General features: G+C 35.3%; 2 protein-coding genes across 3 annotated transcripts in view; one reads left to right on the top strand and one right to left on the bottom strand.

The window, feature by feature from the left end:
* The window catches only part of IMMP2L (inner mitochondrial membrane peptidase subunit 2), a 915,024-nt gene that overhangs the window by 439,208 nt on the left and 459,372 nt on the right, over nucleotides 1–16,444 (bottom strand). The window lies entirely within an intron of this gene.
* LRRN3 (leucine rich repeat neuronal 3) overlaps nucleotides 1–16,444 on the top strand; it is a 38,278-nt gene that overhangs the window by 5,800 nt on the left and 16,034 nt on the right. The window lies entirely within an intron of this gene.

Below are 16,444 nucleotides of genomic sequence, written 5' to 3'. Positions count from 1 at the left end.
AGTTAATCGTGGAGAGAAAATGGCACACAAAGACCTCCAAATGCCAGTAAATTTATTCAGATTATTCTGAGGGCCCTTTCTAAGGGAGATTTTATCTTTCAAAAGTATTGTCATCCTTGGAATAAATGAAAATCCCTGAAACACATGTTCTTTACTTGCAGAAGGTGAAACATTCTACAGATAATCAGCTACTCTGTTTAAGAAGGGGTGTAAACATCACCACTTTTTTCCATGTCTGCATTGAAAAGGCCCATGGACTCCCCAGTGACCTACTGAAAGGCTTAGCATCAGCAAGCAATATTTTCTATTTCCAGAGGCCTGAAACCCCTGGGATTTAATTCCCTGAGGAGTGAGAAAGGAGGCAGTGTTTCCTGACTTGTACAAAGCAGTGACTCCAGAAAGGGGAGAATGTATGCCCCTGGAACTGAGCCTGCTAACGGGCCATGGCTAAGCAATGGCCTTCAGCAAGTCTCAGGACTTACAACACTTGCCAATGACATGAGTAATACTGAATATTTTGATTACAGAAAATACTTAAAGAGGCCTCATTTGCATTGTGATAGAGAGGATGAATGCACTTTATTACAAATGCTATCTAAAATTAGGAAATTAAATTAATAAAACAACTATAAAGGAACAAGGGCAAATATTCTAATAGATTCATTCCACTAGTAAAATTTGCTCCATAATATCTTACAGTCTCATAACACTGAAAGGTCAGGGCATTTAAATTACATTGTCAGAAATTTACTCTTGTTCCGAAAAACTAAAAACTCAAAAAAATGCTAACAGCAGACATGTATTCTCAGAGGTACAATTCATATTGGCCTTTATGTCATTAGAATAGTTTTCTCACCGCTATATTCATATTCCCAAGACATACTGGTCTTATCATTGTTTGCTAACAATGTCTCTAGGCTCCATGTTTAATTCTATTGTCATCAAAAAATCAGTCACTCAGAAACAACGAATACTGAATATATTCTACAGAGTATATGGGACCACAATGGACTTTTCTGAAATTTCAATAGTTGCAGGAGGTAATTTCAATATACATCTAGACAGATCGTATTTTGATTTCTACAAAGACCAAGGGGTTAATGGCCTTACACTGCACATGTTTAAGGCATTAAGAGTAAAACAATGGAGTGGGTGAAAATGGGCCTGAGTGTAAGTTGCAATGCTGTATCACTGAAGAGAAAGTGCAGTAGAATGGAATGAGAAAAACAATGCTACAACCATATATGAAAAAGAAATATATTCTAAGCATTTAGAAAACTTGGAAGCTCTTTTCCCAATAATTCTGGAATGAAAAACATGTAAAATGCCATTATAAGATAGAGCTTAGATTGTATTCATCCAACAAGTCAGTTCTTTGTGTGAATAGCTGAACTGATTCACTTACCAAACATACAATTTATATTTGTTCCTCTTACTGTAGTCTATCACCCACGCATTTTTTACACAAACACTAAAGCCACTCAAAGAATGTCACAAGGTGATGTCCAGCTAACTTTTTAAAATCAATGAGGCATTTGCCAAAGTACCATTTCCCTAATCAGTTACTTTACTTTTAACAAGTAAGCGAATTCCATGTAAATATCAAAGTCTCATTTTTCATTTACACTATAAACTGTGTCACACTCTGCTGCTGTTGGACAAAATAATCAAAGAAATGAAGAATTACATGTTTTATGACATAAAATACTGTTAGCAGAGACCTTATGAGTTCAAGTCGCATTATGTCTCTTTGACAATCCCTTATTGGCTAAGGGAATGATCACAGAATTAGCAGATCTCATTTACTACATACAGGCATTTTCCGTGCCCAACACCGCTGAACACTTCACGTGAATTTTCTCATTTAACCCTCATAATAATCATATGAAGCAAGTTTTTTATTATTAATTATTTTAATAGTAATTATTATTAATCCCATTTTACAAATGAGAGAAATAAGGCTTAGTGGAGAAAAGCAACTTTCCTCACCTAATTAAAGGCAGAACTGAATAAAAGAACCAGGTCAGTTTGGCTCTAAATATCATGCCTTTGTACACCAGGCAACACCACTTCCCTGTTGGTATTACCTAAATATAACTAGTCTATACTGCCTTCCAGGTGTCAGATTCTCTATCCAAATACAATCAACCCACTTAGCATTTCATAGCATGCGTTCTTCTCATACTAGGATATTATCTCTTGGCAGGATTCATTCATACTTTCTTCTTTTTTTGGTTTCTGAGAAAAAAGTGATGATTTACTTAGTTGTACTTGAGTATCACTATCCATTTGATTAACTAAAATGATTTCTGCAGTTCACAGGCCAACCTTTGACTGGTGGCTTGTAGGCTTACAGACTTCTTCCTTCACCATTTTTCCGTCAAGTAGAATTCAACATGTTTCTTTAACCGAGGTCGCTCGGTGCAATAACTGACACAAAGGAGAAATGCAAAACTTAGCCCACAGGTCTCAATTTTCATTATTTATAACAATCCTTCCTGGGTCCAACTCCAATCTGTGGATCCTTCCTTTCCTCATGCAATCTCCTTTAAACAAGGAAGGTGAAAACAATCTGAATACTATTTCACTGCTAGTATGATTATCAATTGTCAATGAAATGCATCAATCCTCCTCATTATCAATAAGCTTCCAGCTCTGTAAAGATACCTGATGAAAGCCATAATCCGTTTTTCAAAAGGAGCATGCTGAGCCAAACCTAAAACTTCAGCAGAACTGTTCTATCCCAGCTGCTTGCAAAACTTCAGCATTTCTCGCTGAGTGACCTCCTCAGAGAGCTATCAGGGGAGTCCTTCAATCTGACTGTCCTACATAGAAAAAGCTGAATGTGAAATTAAGGCCAACATGTTACTGAGGATTCTTCCAATGATAAGGAATAGGGTTTAGAGAGCTCATGCTCAGATGTCTTTTTTTATCAGAATGAAGGGTTTTTTTTAACCATTATAATTAGGCAACTGAATTCAAGCTGAAGGTGATAAAAGGTTAAAATAGCTGTGCATCATGAATAACCTAACTCAAAGCAGGTAGGACATAAAGAAAGACTTCTAGAATTTTAAATTAAACTTTTTGATTGTTTTATTCCTGCTATTTCTTACATTCATACATAACAGTGAGGAGGAGGAGGAGAAAAGGGGGATGCTGGACAACAGTTATTCAACATGTACCCTGGTTAAGCTTTTTACACGCCTCATCTCACCTGATGTCACAGCTCTGAGAGGGAGCAGAGGCTCAGGATGGGGAAGCATTACAACTTCCCATTGTATCAGGGTCCTGATTTGAACCCTGAATGTCTGACTCCAAAGCCCATGCTATTAAAATCATGCTATTTGCCTCCCATGTCATATAGATATATTAGAATAAGCATAATATATTTCTCCTTTGGGAAGCATTTTACTTTTCATACAGAAGCATCCAACAACAGCCTCTTTCTATAGTTGTAAATTTCTCAGCAAAGTTCAGAAAGCTTATATAATAATTAATCAAACTTCAGTTTTACCACATGGGGCAACCTGATTAGTATTTCATGAATAATATAATGAACACTTAATATAATACAACTAATCTAAAAGAAAAGTATTATTTGTGGATTTTCTACTTGAACATTGCCATTAATCTGTGTAATTTCAGAAGTGTAATGAAAAAAAAAATGATCACAGTTGAATTCCAAAAGGACTTGTGAATATCTAAGATATTTACCATTTCTTAGGGAATGGCTATCAAGAATAAAATGAGGAACGTCTTCCAGGCCATAAATACCTTGCAAATTGAACATATAGAACAATGTTTTAACCCTATCCTTCCCCGCTGAATGTAGCTCACCAGATTTAGGAAATATTTGAAACTTCTTTATATTATTCTATATTGTGTACACCTGGGAAAGATGACAAGCACTTATAAGCTCAAATCTGCTCCATAAAAAATTTTTTCATATCTAGAATAGTAACTCCTCCTCAACCACCACATCCTGACCCCATCCTTCCCACACAACACTGAAAGTCACAGTATATTCAGTTCTTAATTTCATTTAAGCATGAGGTTTTCCTTTTGAGATAACTATGTTTAATTATAAATCAATGTGTTACTTTGTACTTTACTTGATAGAGACTTCTATGAATCTTTGAAAGGAAAGATATTCTAAAATAATTTATCTTTTAGTCATTCATTTAGACATGCCCCATCATGGTTATTTAATCAATGACCATGGATACATCCAAAATCAATGAAAAGAACCTTGAGGTATTGATAAGAAATGATGTATAACATCTATTTGCTGATCTATACAACAAATAGAACCAAAGCTATTTATCTATCTATCTAAATTTTCTCATCTTCACAGGTACCATTCTATCAAGATTTTCCAAGGCATCATATTCCAAAAGTATTGCAAAACACATTGTCTAGATGTAATATATCGATATATATATATATATATGTTTGTACATTTTGATTCATTTTCAACATTAAACAAAATTTATTAACCTGTAAGTACGATGATAACATCGAATTCACGGTGCTTATTTTTAACACAGAATCTCAATCTATGAGAGTGACACCTAATTATTTTTCAAAGTTTCAGAACTAGTGGTTAAAGATTCAAGTCTTTTTTCATTGTCCATTTCTGCCATTTTTGTTTTAGGTCTAGAAAAATTGCTTATTAGCGATGAACAATTACTTGCTTTATACAGAATATGCATACAGTAGGAATACTGTGTTGTATTTTTCCCAAGAGAAGACCGGGAATAGGGTAGAGCTAAATGAGATAGGGGTTTGACTGTTAGGGATATGACTGAGATATTTAAGTGGATGTTCTTAGTTAATATACCTGTGAGACTATGGTAAGAATAGTCCCTATTCTAAAGAGGATACCACCTATAGTCATTCTTGGCTCTCAGATGATGTCTATATGGTGGTAGATCAGGTATCCTTAGGAGGAGTGTCTACCAGAAGTGGACAAAACCCTTTTTTCCACATGTTCATGAACTCCTGTTTTCAAATGCTATATCACATTCTACATGGAAATCAACTGACGGTTACCCAGAAACCACCACTGGCATCATTAATGAATGAATTCTACACTGCCTACTGATTTGCCTTCAAATGCCATTGAATAATACAAGTCAGACCCGGTATAACAGAATCGTGAAACTGAGAGAGATTTTACAGATATTAAGTCACTTGCTCAAAGTGACCTCAGTACTTAAATACAAAATTGGAATCAGAAACCAGGTGATTCAATCCTTGCCCAGCAGTTATTGCACAGCATATTGACTGTGATGGCAGAGCTTCAAAAAGATTGGACCACATGCTCCTATCAAATCATTCCATTTCTTAAGCACCATTATGACCAAAAGTTCCCAAACTCAACCTTGTAGAGAAATTCAGCAGTGCCTTCACTGTGAAGGGCCCATATTCGTACAAGTGTTAGCTGCTGGAGTCTGGCAGAAGCCCAACCCTCTATCATCCAGTCACTCTTCAAGATGCTTCTTTCGATTGACATTTTACTGACATTAATGTGTTGCTGCTGCTCTGCATCAAGCATGTTAATTACTTGAGACCTGGGTTTTGAATTTGTGCCCTAAAGTGGTTTTAGCTGAAGAGTTGTTTTGTTTCATTTTTAAATCAGTCACATAAGAGAAAGAGAGAGAGAAAGAGAGAAAGAGAGAGAGAGAGAGAGAGAGAGAGAGAGAGAGAGAGAGAGAGAGAGAGAGAGAGAAATTATTAAATGGAAAATTCACAAATTAAAAAAATGGCAACCATACAAAAAGCAAGTTTCATAATTATCCAAAATAGAAATAGAATGATACAGTTCTTTGTGCTATTCTATTGGAAGTTTCTACGCCTCTTGGATATTCCATGCCAAATTTAAAAGCCTCTGAGATCATTCTGCCCTAATCCTCTTTGCTGGGAACCTAAGAAGCCTTATAACATACAAAATAATTAGAATTTTTGAAATTATAAATCTCATTTCAAACTTATTTTTTTAACTTTTTTATAAAAACCCTGTCATAAGTTTTCTCCCAAAAGAATGCATAATATAGAATAATGAGCACTAGAAGTTCTGAGTTGCTAAATTAAAACATTTAAATTGCTGATGATAACATGATCTTCTTTTAGAGTATAGAGTTTCCATTTATCAAAATGACTTCAGAGATAGTTTTATTTTCTCTCATTTGAAAAATCCATCTTGCAAGTACTAATGAAAGACGTTTAAATAACATTTTAACTATCTCTTTAAAATTTCTTTCCCCCCAAATGTAACCATATCTCAAGAAATGACAACTGTCCTATCCCATCATCTCAAAAAAGTTATGCTATCACTTTTGTAGATTTATATAGTTAACCATTGTACCGCTATAGCTCTATCTATTTCAAGGCCAACTTAAAACAAGCATGTAGGCATACACGTATACACTTGCACACACACAAATACTGGATTTTTCTTAAAACCTGTCAACTGTTAATAGTTCTCACCAGTGTATAAATATTTCAAATAAGTCTAGCCACACTTACCTGTACCTGGTTTCCAATAATTTTTCATCTCCTAAGACATGCCACAGAATTGAGATGACAAATACTGTGGTGCATTTTAAGAGTTATTCTCACAGAAATAAGCAAAAAAAGAAAAAATCTACAAGGCAAGTAAAATTCTACAACCTTTTATGCAAATCAGTCAAATGCCATTCAAGTAGCTCTGTTTTGCTCTTCCACTTCTGTTCTCACATCACCACCTCCAAACTAAGTTACAACAAATTCTAATAAATTTGACCATTATTATGACTATTATTAATTTGATAGTGATTAATATTTAGTAATTACTTTGTTTCCTGTTCAGTTAACATTAAGAGCTCTTTTTTTAATACTAAGAGCTTTTAATGCATTATTTAATTTTCATGCCATCCCTCTGAGGTAAGTACTATTATCATCCACCATTTAATAGATGAGAAATCAGTGACAGAGGAGGAAGAAGAACTAGAGTCTGTGTCTGATCCCTTAATCACTAGGCTGCCTCTAAGGAAAACCACTGAGAGTACTGGAGAAAAAGAGAATACAACAAAGCATTTGCTTGGCTACTTAAGAAGTATTGGGGTTAAATGTGGGGCAAAGTGGGAACAGTAAAAAGTGATATGTCTGTAATACAGGTTTGGTGGAAAGGCTACAAGTTCACTTTTACTTCCCAAGCATAATACCACTCATGTCTCTGGGTTTGGGGCTATATTCAGGCAACCGTTCTGAAAACCAAATTTGCTGGAGAAATGTCTCCTGCTGTTGAAGAGTTCCATCTTTCCTTCCCTTCATGCATGCACATACACACCTCCATTTTTCACAGCTTGAGCTAGTTTTGTAGAGGGGAAATGATGAAACCCCAGGTAGAGAAGAGACAGTAGTCATACAATTGTCTTTCTCCCACTCCCTCTTTCCCATAAATATATAGTTCTATAAGCCTCAATTCAATATTATTCTAGAGAGTGAAACAATTTCTTCTGTCATCTGCTTTAGATTTACCAAATGCCATCTTTTGTTCTAGAAATGTTTTCACATCTGTTGCTAAAGTTCCAAGTTTATATATTTCATGTATCCTTATGCTGTCAGTGTAGCAACAAACACCATCACTTTGATTGCTGCTGATAGCAGTTTTAAAAGGAAGGAGGGGATATTATACATGAAACTACTCAGTATGATTGTCAACAGTAGTTGAAAATAGTTCTAAATACTAGAAATGTCTCATCATGAACTCCCCTACCTAGTCTTTTCAGGCATTGGCTTTTTGGAACAAATGCTAAAGAAAGATTCTTAAATGTAGGGGAAAGGAGGGCTGTTATTAGAACAGAAAAGGTGGAGGACTTGCCAATGGGCAACAGGGGAAGAGATATTAGTGTACCCTAATCAGCTGTAAGCTGCACTACTCATCAAATTTAAAAATAAACACACATCCAGGCTCTCATTCCATTGGAAGCAGGGGCAAAATCTCTTCGGGAGGAGAGGATCATGACTTCTGGAATAATGGGGAAGAAAGTAAAGGCAAGCAGAGGGAAGGGGAGAGTCTTATACACAAGAGAAGAGAAAAGATAAAAGGAAGGAAGAGAAGGTGCAAGTACAACAGCTGTTAGAAGTGAGTTGGGCCCAAAATGTGGGTCCACTTCCCAGGACATGGAGAACAATAGCATGGCCAGAGACTTCCAAAAGTTCCCAGTAGAGAGCAATTTCAATTTCCACAGCAAAGGAATCATGGGGACAAAAGTGCACTCATCTCTGTAGACTAAAACTATGTATTTCCAAATAAAATAATCAAAACACCTTTTAAGGTGCCCTTTAAAAATTAATTTGATTCGTTTCCATGAGATAAACCAAGGAATCCATGTGTCAATATGCTGAAAAAATGATAAAATTGATGTCAAATAACCTTCATTTTGCAACAAAACCTTCTGTGATTCTGACATCTAGTTAGTCCAGTTGACATCATGTATGAAACTCAGAAATTATGCAGCCATAGAACAGAATACTAATTCCTGACAGCATGTGGAAAGGAACAGATGAGAACAAAACACCACAAAGGTTTATAAATTGACCAAATAAGACTGCATATGTTACCATCTTCTATGATAACAGAAATTTATTGACTGACAATTTACATTTGGTTTGCTCCCTTATTCTGCAAATCACAAAAATGGGTTGCTGTGGCAACTGCTATTTAGCTTGCTGGGAGGAAAACAACAATAACAACAACCCTCAAAGTACCTTCTAAGACACAAATACAGCATGTATTTTTATTGTTCCTCCTGCCCCAAGAGAACAAATCTCATGACAGAAACTATTTTTTCATAGTTTTAAAACTGGGCTTGCTCTCTGTCATTTGCATTTTTAAAATTACGTATACTACCAATTTATGCAAATGGGAAAGAAAAAAATCCATAGAAATATAAAAGAGATGGATACAGATTGCCTGAGTCACATGAATGTGATTGGGCCATTGTCTTTTACAGCATCCCCACTTTTATCATCGACAGCTCTTTTAACCAATTTAACTCCGTTGATGTGTCAAATCTGTGCATGATACTCCCAGGAATACACTGAGAGCTCAATGCTTAAAACATCAGCAAGAGCAGTCTTATTTTTCTGGACCAAAACCAAAAGCAAGGTGCAAATAGGAGATCATTAATTTTCTGGGAAGCATATTCTTAACCTCACAATAATGCACATCAGAGTCTGTTCACAAGGAGACTGTGCAGGACCCTAGAACACATCACGTTACCAACATCTGTGCACAGTGGAGAAAGCAAATAAACATCTCTACTCTGAATAAAATGGGAAGAAGAATACTCATCCTTTACCTACTTACTTCTCCAATGGGACCTAAAAGAATGGACACAAATTAGTAGATCCTTTAAGGCCTTGAAAATAAAAACTCGAGTTATTGTTGTCCTTATTCAGTGGCAAGTTTGATAAATTTTTAAACTCTCCTGATGCTGTTCTGACTGGGAAGGTCAACTTTTCTTCAAAGAGCTCAATTACCAGCCCTTGAAACAACACAAGTCTCTTCTTTCTGGAAGTTCACTGATTCTGAGAAAGTTCTTTTAGAAAAATGGCCTACTTAAAAAGCAAAGAAATAAAACAAAGCAGATATGTCCTCTTCCACCACCACTACTGCCATATGAAAACCCTCTCTAGGGTTTCTCACCACCTAAGGCTTGAGTTAAGGGCTGACTATTTTGAGGCAGGGACTCAAAGAGGGTAAGGATTGGTGAGGTATGGCAGCTAAAAGATACTAGGGATTTATAATATAAATAACAAGATAACAGGAACTAAAGTCTCAGTGTGTGAAAACACTATGTATCCAAGATTCAGATAAAAGTGTTCCTTACAGATCTTGGAGGCAAAAGTTCGTGACTGTATATATTAGTCTTCTGTTGCTCCAGTTAATCACATGAAAGATTAAATGGAGTGAACATACAGATTCTTTTTTCACTTTTCCTTTGGCAACAAGAGAGATCATTTTAAAAATAATTGGAGAAATCTGTGTTTTGTTCATAAGAGAAAAGGAAAACATTCATTCAATAGTACCACATAGAATCATTTGCTTAATAGCATTTCTAATATGTTATGCATTTATTCAATCTACTTCTTACTACATTAAAATGCAAAAACAATTACTCTGGATATAAATCCTAGAAAAACAATCAAAGTTTCTATTAAATCAGAGAAGAGACAGTAAAGCTGCAATGTGATTTGCAGAAGCTCATGAATAGACAATACTTAGAGTTTCTCACTAGAAAGTGAAAGAGTGGTACAGACTCAGATTCCTTCCCACTTTCCCTTCCCTCTTCTCTCTCTCTTTTTTCCTTCTCTCCTTCTCTTCCTTCCTTTCTTCTTGGACTCAGACTAAGGAGAGTCTTTATTTAAAGCCTAAAAATTCAAATTATGTAGGCATGTAAAATCATCTTATGTTATAATACCAGCCTTAGCAGATAGAAACTTCCTTTCACATTCCATTATAAATAGTTTACATTCAACTGAACAGTCACAGGGGAATATGGGCAGCTTCAACTTTCTAGGTCCATTGTTACACACACAAAAAATTCTTGGTTTGTTCTTTTATACTTATATTAAAGCCATTTCTGTTCATTAAAAACTCAAAATAAGCATGTTAAAGAAAAGGCAACTGAACATGAAGCAAAGAATAAAGAGAATCTGCATGTATAACAAGTATTGTGCATTTTACTTTGTCTGAAAGGAATTTTTTAAATCCACATGCTTTAATTGGGGCGCTTCTGGAGTAATAATCTCAAATACGAGATTCAATAAATGTGTTCATGCTCTGATTAAATGTCAAAGCCATAGATTTGTTATTTCAGATATAGTGAGCAATAATTTTGTTGGATAATAACGAACTCCCAAAGATTTATTTGTAACACTCGCTGTCCATTTCAAAGCTCTGAGTTGTACTGTAGAGTACTTCCAATTCTGCTGATAATATTACAGAATCTGGTATACAGAGCTGACATTTAAGTAAATTTTACTCATTTTTACATGTGCTGCATGGATTCTAAGTACTTCTGCCAAAACTTGGTACCAACACCCTTTGCACATCTTGACTAACAGCAGATATTGTTTTGGTTTGCATCAACTTTTTTTCCTTAACAGGGTATATATGAATTTCTTTACAACAAGGGTGTTTTTATGCCCCAAAGTATTTAGGGAAACACTATTTTCTGTAAGTATCATTTTCCAGCACAGATTCTTTACTCCAATCTAGGCTTCCCTAAAGATGCAAACTTCACAGATTGTTGATGTAATGACCACTTCCCATTTGATCACTATGAGCTGGCCATGAGCAAGGCCTGCCAGCCACTCCAAACCAGTTTTCTAGAGAACTTTTCTCAACACTTACATTCAATTATCTTAATGTTTATTATTATCATTTTTTATTGTTGTTATAGCATTTTAATTTTTTTAAGTCTGTGACAAGTCCAGATATTAAGAACATACTATGACCAAATTTACATGGTTTTCTCCATTCTCCAAGTAGAAATGCCACAAAATTTAAGAAATTAATCCATATCCCTTACATCCTCATTACACTATACTACTACAGACATAATCTATAAAAATCAAATGAGAGAAACCTATCTCATTTTCACAAAACATTATCTTCATTAGTTCTCTCCAGACATATTTATTCAAGATACTATTATGAGGGTGAAGATTGGATTAGAGGTATTCTCATGATTAGATTTAAGCAATCTGTATTTAACTATACTTTTATACATGCTACTATTTATAAGTAGCTTTTGCTATAGTTTCCTTAGTCGCTCAAATTATAAACACATACATACTTATTTCTCAGTTTGCCAAGTTTATGTTATTCAATATTCCACTCACAGAAGCTACTGTCGGGAACTCAGCATTCATCAGCAAAACCGAGGTCACAAATGAGTGTCTTACACATTAAATATTTCTTATAATGCTATTTCGGGAATTTACAATTAAAGTCAACTGATATTCATTCATTCATTCAATACTTTCTTAACTAGCCAGGCACTATTCTAGCTAGACATTGGAGACATAGCCATGAACAAAACAGGAACTCTTTAATAAAGCTAACTTTCTAGTTGGAGGTGGTGGGAAACAGGCAATAAACAAAACATAAATAAATAAATAGGTTCTAGTGGTCCTGAATGCTATATAAGGAAAACAAAACAGGGACTCGAAGCAGTACTTTTGGTAAGGTGGTCTATAAACATCACCAAATAGGAAAATTAAAAGCCAAATTAAAGAACAAATGTCTAAAATGCCTAAAATAATTTCAGTACAATGTAACATGTTCATTGCCAACTATGTGATGAACCGTTAACTTTTCCTTCATAAGTTTTAAAAAGAACCATCATCTAATTATATCATACAAAAAAAGGAATATTCAGCCTTGTGTATGCTGATGAAGTAAATAAGACATTGTTGTAGACCTGTAAGTACTTTATTAACAACTAATAAAGGGGCTAGTCAAGCACCTATGCATCTATAACACAAAGGTTTATGCAGTACAGCCTAACAGAAAGGTGACCGATAATGGAATCAGGAATCTGGGATCAAGCTCAGGAGCCATCACTTACCAGCCCTTAGACTTTGACCAACTCATTAAATTTTTCTGAGCCTCACTTCATCACTGTTAAGCAGGTATAACAACACAAGCTGACAGGATTATTCTGGGATATGTATGAAAAGTGAATTTAGCTTTTTTTTTTTTGCAGTGTAGCATATTATGACTGCTATTACTTTCATTGTTTCATTATTTGTTGCTATTGTTATATGATAGCAAAACATTCATGGAAATGACAAAGACCTTTAAGAAATGTTAGGATCAGAACTACAGTAAAATATGAAAGTAAAGCATCAAAGACCTTATCTGTCCATGGATATTGGAATTAAGTCTACATTAGAGAAAATTATATTCTTTAATCTATGTTTCTCCGTATAACTGCTGGAGATCAGTCATTAAAGAAAATCACAAAACTAGAATTTTCAACTCCGTATCTTTCATCATTCTGACACAATTTAATTATTCTCTCATACACTGAGGATAGCTTTCATTCACTGAAACAAAACTATACCTTCCAAGAAAACCTACACAACACCAGGAGTAACGACAAAGATATATCTTACTAACCAGGGTCATGTATTACAAATTTAAAACACCATGAAAAAAAAATTAGTCTTCTTGAAATTTAGATCTTAAACTCCAACTCCCTAGTGGTTTAATCTAAACTTTACTACATGGCTATCTTTGAAGAAGACATCTAAAATGTAAATATGATATGAAAAATACAAGTATTAAATACAAAAATTCTTAAGCTTCAAAGAAAGTTTCTTCATAATATGAAATTAATGTTGAATAATTCTTGGCTGAACAATGTGAAATATTCCTGCAATACAAATTAATGGTAAATCAACTTTACTTTGCAAAATAATTTTGTTTGGGCACATGGGAATAGTAAATTTTGGTGAATGTCCCAGATCAAATTTAAAGGATTCTAGGTTTTGAATCATGCAACTGTGTGAAGGGAAAGTTTTTTTTCTCCTAACTCAAATTCAGTAATCAAAACTAAAAACATATTAAATCTGACCCTGTGAAGCTGTTATAACATAATGTAAAACTATTTGCTTCTCTTAGCTTAAAATGATAGTTTTAAATGTATTCCTAAATTTTCTGTAGAGAGTTTATCACTAAGAATTTCTTCCAAACAGGTGATATGTCACCTAGTTTTTCACCTAATCCATATATTAGATGAATACCAGGCTTTTAAGTGTAAAGTGGATGCAAATTTACAACCTTGTTTTGAAAGAATCCTTTCTCCCAACTAAGATTTAGAATCCTTTCCATGACTGGTCCTCTAGCCAAAGTGCAACCTCAAAAAAAAAAAAAAAAAAAAAAAAAAAAAAAAAAAAAAAGCTTAAGTTGGCATATTGCCCAAGCTCCTCATGAGGTAGCTGTTGTAAAAGAAGTAATGTTAGCAAGGGCCTATACTGCCTATTAACACAAAATTAAAATTTGTAGGCATCACAAATTGTACTACTTTCCCTTTCAAAGAAATGGCCATTTTGTCTTTTTTACTTCCTCCTTAAACTTTGATCGTTTCTACTCAACACTTAAAGGCAATACATGCTGCTTTATTTATGTCACCGTTTTGGGGTCTCATATCCCCCAAATGTTCATTACCAAAATGTAGCCTAATCCTTAAATGGTATAGTGGTTGAATATTACTGGAAACTTATTAAAGTAGAATTCATCATAAAGCCCATTATGAGCAGGTAGAATATGAATCAAATTGTGTCCCCTCTGTCAAAAATAATATTAAATGAATTCAAGGAGGTTTTAGGCAACGAAATTTCGCAAGTTGGTTACTTAAGGTAGTCCCACAAAATTAACTCCAAGTAAAGAGCAATTGGGAGGCTACTGGAAAGTTAAGTGGCTATAAGTTAAGTGACAGGAAGACGGAAACTCAAAGCTTTAAGTTGCATATAGTACCTTTCACTTCCACACATGAGATAAATAATAAAGCTTCACTGACTTAGGGTGCATCAAGAACTAACTCTGTCTGCCCCTTCAGACTTCCTCCAAGTACCACCAGATCATCTCACAATGATCACTTGTCAACACAAGTGTTAAAGAGCACACGACGTGTCCAGTAGCGAGCTTCTTCTTACTGAGAGATGCACAAACATGCACACAGGCATGAAAACTCCCCCTATACCTTGTTTAGATGATTACTTTTGAAACTCAAAACTGTAATTTGGAAAGGTTTTCTCAAGTTTTCAAATGAGTTTTTATTATTGTTCTATTTTAAAATTTTTCTTGTAGCCCCTGGACTCAGAGATAGCACTTGTCTTAAGCAGTTTGACAAGAATATAAGGGGGAAATCACAGAGCCACGAGGGAAATCCAACACGCTTTTCAAATGAAAATATACAAGCAATTCCACGCTCATTATAAGGAACTAATAATACAGACCCTATCTGTATTATCAGCTCCCTCAGTTACAGTAACAGAAAAGCATCATCCATCACTGAACTCATTGGCAGACAAATGCTGACCCGCGGCACACCTGAAATGTGATGCTATGATTCACACCCTTGTTCACTGCATTTAAAGAAATTATTTGACCATAGGAGCTCAATTTATTTCGATTCCTTTCAAAATGTGTTTTATTTTCACAATTCTTAGTAAAAATATAAAACTCTGGTATTCATGCTGTTTTGTTTAATAGCAATGAAAACCAATTTTTTTATTATATGCAGAACAGAAGCTGAACTACCCAGAGACCCTGCACTCTGAGTTCCCGTCAAAGGAACATTCCTTTCTAAAATGTAACTTTCAGTTTTCTGTAATAATATTGCAACTAAAATATTCTTCACTCTCTATCTGCAGTACATCATTGGACTCTTGTTCAGAGGCATCCTTATCTTCTTTACAAAACAAAGACTTTCTGTTCTGCCAAACTGAGCTAATGAAAGAACATAAACATGATGAAAATCTTTTTCCTGTCATCCTTTTATGGCATGTCTCTGCTTCAAAAACCAACCCTCCTGAGATCAGGATGAAAGCATTTACTTGTACTTGTGACAATCAATATAGAACACACTTTTTTCTTTTCTTTTTTTTTTTGGTGGGGGTGGCATATATGCCTATCATGTCCTCCCATGTATAAGATGCCAGGGAGAGCAGTGCTTGTGATCAGAAAGCACTGGGCAGCATACATGTACCTGGTCAACTCAGGCTGGAATCTCTCTATATTTCTTTTAACTACACCAGGGAGATGGACAGTCTTCAGATGACTCAAAGAATGGAGACTTCAAAGACAGGTTAGGGGGCTTCCCTGGTGGCGCAGTGGTTGAGAATCCGCCTGCCGATGCAGGAGACACGGGTTCGTGCCCTGGTCCGGGAAGGTCCCACATGCCGCGGAGCAACTAAGCCCGTGAGCCATGGCCGCTAGGCCTGCGCGTCCGGAGCCTGTGCTCCGCAACCGGGAGAGGCCACAACAGTGAGAGGCCCGCATACCGCAAAAAAAAAAAAAAAAAAAAAAAAAAAAAGACAGGTTAGGGTATTTGGCTACCTTATAAGGAAGAAGAAAAATATCTTAAAATTGTTTGAATTGTCTGGAAAATTACCCCAAATGCTTTCATCAGAAATGGAGGGTAACTGAAAGTACGTCTACATTGAAACATGCATTTCCAAACCATCATACTGCAAGGTACCATACAAGTATTTCTCCTGTCACACAATCAGGGGAATGTGCTAGAGAGACTGTCTCTAAATGCAGCTGGAAATGCCTCTTAAGACAGCAGGATGGCATCATTTACAAATCATCCCACTGCACTACCCAAATAAACTGGAACTGGACAATAAGAACAAGCTTTCAGAAAACAAAAGTATCAAA

The sequence above is a fragment of the Kogia breviceps genome, chromosome 9 (genome assembly GCF_026419965.1).
Source record: "Kogia breviceps isolate mKogBre1 chromosome 9, mKogBre1 haplotype 1, whole genome shotgun sequence".
Taxonomy (NCBI): Eukaryota; Metazoa; Chordata; class Mammalia; order Artiodactyla; family Physeteridae; genus Kogia; species Kogia breviceps.
Note: the sequence above shows the minus strand (reverse complement) of the source record. Positions and strands in the feature narration are given on the sequence as shown.